A 6,513-nucleotide genomic window follows, 5' to 3' on the forward strand; every position below is an offset into this window, starting at 1 on the left:
ATCACACTTTGGTCTGCAGCAGGACGAGGATCCAAAGAATAGTAGCAATTCACCATAATTAAAACATTGACCAACATCTTGATGTGCAACGATGGCACTTGACAAATGTAATGTTTACTGCTTTTCTCAGTTTTGACTGTGTGATGTCTTCTATGACTTTGAAATTTTATGATGTGAAGCGCTTCGAATGGTAAACCTTGTTACAGAAATGTGATAAATAAACCTGATTGATAGAATGACGAAGAAAATTAATTTTGGAGTGCCACAATCAGAGTCTCAACTTAAATACGACATATACTGTAGTATTAACCATATTGAAACCCTCCAGCATGGGGGAATTAAAACATTTCCCCAAAGGATAGTGTGCTTGTCTCATTTCTTAAAATTCAGATTTTGACAAATCACTGTAGTCAAAAAGTAAAAAAAAAAAAAAAAGAAATACAAAATACGTTGAAGGTTAGCAAAGACATACATAAAAAACAAACAAAAACTGTTTGCCACCCAGATTTATTCTAGTGACAGATATATTTTGGAGATCTTCTCAGTAGTTATCCAATAGTTGGTCATCAGAGATACTTTGAAATGGAAAACATGATCCACTTTACTTCTTGTAAAGCCTTTTAAAAAGATATTTGTCCTGATTCCAGAGTAAACACTTCACTGTTTGATTAAAGCATGACAAGAGTCTCGTCTTGCCTAATGCAAAGCACACATTCTGTAGCATCACGGTGCAGGCCGACAGTGCTTGGTTACCACCTGAACACATAACAGTTTGTGTTTCCAAGCAATCAAAGTATTATTGCTGATTTTAAATCATTAACACTTCTTAGAACTGTGCACTACTAAAAACTAACTCTCCATATGAGTGCCTGTTTTGCTATTGTGAAAAGTTATGCATCGTTAAATTGTTCTAGTTCTGCAAATTGTACCGACATCTTCATAAGAAAACAAGCTCCCTCCATTCCTCTTGTCTAAACCCACCTATGGATTAGAAATCTCACAAAACCCTGTTTTTTTTTTTTTTAACGTCACAATACATCATTCTTGTGAGCTGTGACACTCTGGGATTTCAGTTGTTGGCATCTGTGACACATTTCACTGACTTTTTTACAGACTGGCTCATGTGTTACAGTCAGAGTGGTTTGCTGGTATAATTTCCTGGTCTTAAACCAGAAATGACAGATTATCTAGCCAGTACATGTTTGTGTTAGACAAAAGGAATTCAGTGAATGTACAGAGGCAGAATATAATAACACATTCCAGCTAAAACCCAATTCTCTATGGAAAACTGACCATAATGTAGCTTGTTTCACATTAAAACCCACCAAGATAATTTTTTGCATTCATAGGTTCATCAGTTAATAAAGGAGTAAACAGTGATGAGGCGAAATAGCTAAAAATGTCAAATTGTAATTTTCTGATTGTCATCTTTATTGCTTTGACTGACAAAAGCAAACACAATTTGGAAACACTTGAAAACTGCATGACATACTAGCAGCCAGGAGTAGCTATAAACTGGGAACCTCGACTCGCTGTCTCTCTCCTGCAAGGACTTTACTTCGACATCTGACCAAAAAGCTTTTTTCTGTCTGCTGTGGTTTTAGTTGTTGTTGAGGGAGCACGTAAATGTCGCCAGTCTCTGCTGAGCTGCTCTCAGCGCCCAGCAGCAGACCGGAGATTGGTGCAGCTCCCAGTGACAAAGCTGAGCCTTGCACTGAGCCGGTGTACTAAAAGGTAAAAGGCTGCCAGCATCAATCAGCGGCAGGGAATAGAGAGGAAGAGAGGGAGCATCCTCCTCCCCTGCTGTTGCGGCAGCAGGCTTCCTTTCACAAGAAGTGCAGCTCCTTTCTCCCTCCCTCTCAAGACTGTTTAAAAGAGCAAGAAGTGAAATACCCAATTCAAAGTCCCATCAATGAGCCATCTTATCCTCATTGAGTGTGAGTGGGCCTATAGGACTTTGACTAATGTCACATTAATTTCAGCTGTTATATGATGTCGTGAATTATAAGTATGTACTTTGTTCAACATATTTCAAAGGAAAAACGGCTCCCATCAGAAAAGGACCCTGGATGTTAGACAGGATTCATACTCCTGGTTCATTGCCGGAGTGCAATTGCCTTTTAAATATTGGTGTTTAGCATAAGCTTTCAGGAATATAAAGACAATATGCCATGTTGGGTTTTGTGAATTTATTCAATAGTAAGAGTTGATTCAAAATGTATGTACAGACTTTTATGAATAAAGTAAAAAAAATAAATAAATAAATAAATGTCCCTGAAGAACAAAACGGTGATGTAAAGAATCAAAGATACATTTTGATAGAGCAAGATGGCGAGAGATTGTTCAATCTCTAGATGAGCCTTCTTGTACTCTTACACATTTCGTCTGTTTTTAATCAAACAAGAGGCTCTGGTCAAGTTTAATATGAATATATTAACTTGATCAGAGTTTAATATATTTTAACATGAAAGGACAAACTGTAACCTTCAAATAATGAGTGCATTAATGACAGTGGGGTAGGTGAGCCATCCATACCAACTCAGTTATTAGCCTCACAGTTGACCAGTTTTCACCAGTCGTACCCATGCCTGATGAAAGCCAAACTTGGAGGATCAAGAAATATTACAACCTCTCTGAAGCAAAAACAAATTAAAAAAATGAAATAAATAAATCTATAAAAGTGTCACATCACACTGTGTCACAAAGAAAGTCGAAAACGTGAGAAACTAACTTACTGGCACCTATTCATTTGGTTACAACACCGTTTAAGGTATAAAAATACAGTGCGATTCATTATCCAGAGATGAAGATGAAGGGGGAAAAAAAAACTTGCCATTGTATCAAACTATCCCATGAATGACCCAATAAAATATACTGCTGTCTCAAACATGTCACTGAAGAACATGGAACGATATCTAAATCTAATTTACTTAAAGTTAGGGATTCTGTAGCATGACAATGATCTACAGCACAACACAAAGAAAACTTCTGAATGGCCTAAAAACAAAACAAACAAAAAAGGTCGAGGAGAGGCACAGTCTGTCTATACAGACAAATGCAAATAAAAATACTGTTGTTGCTGCTACCAAGAGTGGCGCAAGGTTGACTTGGATACCATTCCACTCATAAATATAATCTAAAAGCTACATTTTGTAATTTATGATAAAATTGTCAGATATTACAAATTTGTCAGTTTCATGTAACAGAAGGAATGAGTGAAAGAAGCACTTCGGTGCCAATACGGAGATTTATGAAAAGCTGTTGCCGTTTTTATTTTTTTTTTTGCAAAATGTTAGAGGTATTCCAAGATGTCTTTCTAGGGTATTTTATTATGTTAAAGAATCAGGACATAAGTTAGAAGCATTCAATTCAGAGGTGCAGATAACTGTCAGAGCCTATATAGATAAACAGCAGTTACTTTGTCTGGCTTAACAGCAGCTACTCCATAAAAACATCACAATACTGGATGGATTTCTACTTTTGGAAAGACATCAAATGATTCGAGTCAACATGCAAAACGAGGCACCGCTCAGCTAAGCACATTTAAAGGACATAAACCATCCAAGCCTGGCCACAGTACAGCCTCAGTGAGCCAACTGAAGGTTTTGAAAAGTACTCCACTTCTCTAACCTGGAAATAAACACTAAACTTCAGATTCAGTTATGATCACAACTCAAGTGAGGATTCATAACACATTCCACATTAGCCTGTCTATTTTTTTCTGGAGCTAGGAGTGTTTTGGGCTCTGGTTAATGTTAGTGATGTTTCCCTTGCACGACACGGATAGCTGCAAGGCAAAGCCCCGCCTATTTTTTCTTCCTAGGACAGCCACATGTTGGTTCATGAATCAAGAGATGAATGATAGGCATGGTTTCAACCACATTCACGGTTTTAAACTGTTCTCTCATGTCATCATACTTTTCTTTCATAAGCAGAGCAAAGTCAAAAAGCCACATTGGTAGCATTTTTATATCAAACTGCTTTCCCTTTCATTCTGCAGCCCATGCACACATGATCAAAGTCTGGTGCTAAAATCTCTTAGGAAATCTTTGAATGGATTGTGAGAAAGTCAAAAAGAAGACGCTTCTGACTAAAATTTACTGCAAAGCTGCCCATGATAAAATCAACCCAAAATGAGGTTTCTTCACAGACATGGATAAGAGGTTTGACAGAAGTCTGCATTGCTCGTGGCCAGTCACACAAAGAAGTTCTCACATTAGAGTTAAGGACAAACTTTCTACATATGAAAAAAAAAATAAACATTTTTCATCTAGTAAACAACTTTAGGGCATCTCTAAGGGTCTCCTGTGTAAAATAACCAAGTTGAACTGCCTTATACCCAAAGGAAGAAATGAGTTTTAAACATTTTTCAGATTCTTCAGTGAAGATCAAGGTCAAGATTTTCCACTCAGCAACAGAAACCCTTAGAAAATACATACTTCCATATATATCCCAGCACTTCAAACCACTTGAAAGATTCAAATACACTACTGGCTGGCTACTGCTTGGAGTTTCCTCCATAACTAAAGAGATTTGATGTTGCATGTGGTTGTCAGCCTTTAACTAAGCGTTTCAGGATAATTTTGTTTTCCCAAGCAGTAAAGATATTTATATTCTTGTGAACTAAAGGGCAAATGAACATCTGACAAGTCAATGGAAAATGTAATGATGATTTAATATATAAACAGGATAAAAAGATTTAGGTTGAGTGGGAAAGACCAGCCATTACACTGTAAGGAATGTTTGATACTGCGGCTCTGTAAACAGCGTCCCACACAATCGTTCAGTTTCTTTCAGCTCAAGTTAAATATAAACAAATGCCTTTTAGCCCCGTGGAACCTGCAGATTTAGTTTGCCCTTCTACCGTTTCCACCTTACTTCACTTGTGGTATTTAAATAGGTCATGCTGGATCTGCCCTGCCAAACAGATGGAGGATGTCACAAACTGAAATGTTTCCACTGTGCCTTTGGGGAAGTGAACTCTCTCTTACAAAAGACCAGGGACACAGTGAACCGTAAAATAATGATTAGGCAAGGGGCGATGAAAGTTATACAATTAAAACTGCCTCTTGCCTATGACCTAGATGTACCTTTGTAAAAAATATTCTCCAAGCTGTTTTCCCCTCCGTCTATATGTCAAATTGTGGCAGAGTGAAAGCAAAGCCAGCTGGGTGAGACGAAGTGGGAAGTTCTGTGTAATTTACCACAGATGTGTACATTTGCATGAACAACTTCCTCATCGAGACAAAAATACTGCTGTAAAGGCCTCCTTTGTGCACTTCCAGTACCGAGTGTCCTTGTATAATTACCACACTGGGGTAAATTAGTCCCCAGCATCCAACATCACCTGTAAATATGAAGTTGAATTACAAATGGATGAACGTAACCCTCCTGTTATGTTCCGGGTCAAATTGACCCGTTTTAAAGTTTAAAATTTATTTTAAAATAGTTGGAAGTATTTTTTTTGCATGCAACTTTTTCTATTTGTCTTAATAGGTGCACTCTACATATAAATTGAAAATTTATTCATTTTACACATTTGTACCAACCCCTAGGTCTACTTTTTACATAGATACTGTTCGGGTCAATTTGACCCAGCAGTCAGGTTAAAGTGCAAAAAAAGATTTAAAAATGTCCATTTCTATATGTTTCCTTCCAGATATGAACCATATTTCACCACACACACACAAACAACACACCAGACATATACATGCACACGTGCACGCCCACGAACCCACTTTCTCACTACTCTTTACTTCACTAGGAAACTGTGAGAAAGCAGGTGTTCATACAACTTTTGACAGGAATCTTTTCTGTTCCCGTGGACAAACTCCACCCACACTGAGTGGACACTCAGCAGAAGTGGAAGGAAACATAAAATACTCTCTGCATGACTCATTTATCTTGATTTTAATCAGCGGGTCAATTTGACTCTGAACAGTATATGTGTCTCAAATTCAATTATAAAGATCACCCATTGAAAAAAAACAAAGTGTAATATAAAAAAATTTACCAAAGATCAATTTCAAGGAAATTATTGTTTTTTTGTGTCTATGTTTTTTTCAGTGGACGTTAAAAATGTAAATTCCATTTTTTATGTCCAAATGAGTAAATGAGCAGGTTGTCGTCATTGATCCTTAATTTCTGAGAAATAAAAAAAACATCATTGCACAAATATTGATTGAAATGGTTAGTATTGGAGTTAATAATCAGATACAAAAATGTTTTGGAGGAATTTTTTGGTCTTTGACACTATTGCATGATTAAACACTCCCCGGGTCAAATTGACCCACGAACATTTTTGAAATACCCTAGAAACAAACATAACAGGCGTGAAATTTGTTAACCAAAAACCAGATAAGTCAAGATGCAGAGAGTGCTTTAATCCAGCATGTTCCAGAAAAGCCTTTCTATGCTCAAGAGCCAAGGCAAAGAAACACTTCCTTTTTGTACTTTAATACAGCCTCAATATTTTCCTATTAATCCGTTACCCAAAATAATGTAAAACCTTTA

Source organism: Xiphophorus maculatus, chromosome 4 (genome assembly GCF_002775205.1).
Source record: "Xiphophorus maculatus strain JP 163 A chromosome 4, X_maculatus-5.0-male, whole genome shotgun sequence".
Taxonomy (NCBI): Eukaryota; Metazoa; Chordata; class Actinopteri; order Cyprinodontiformes; family Poeciliidae; genus Xiphophorus; species Xiphophorus maculatus.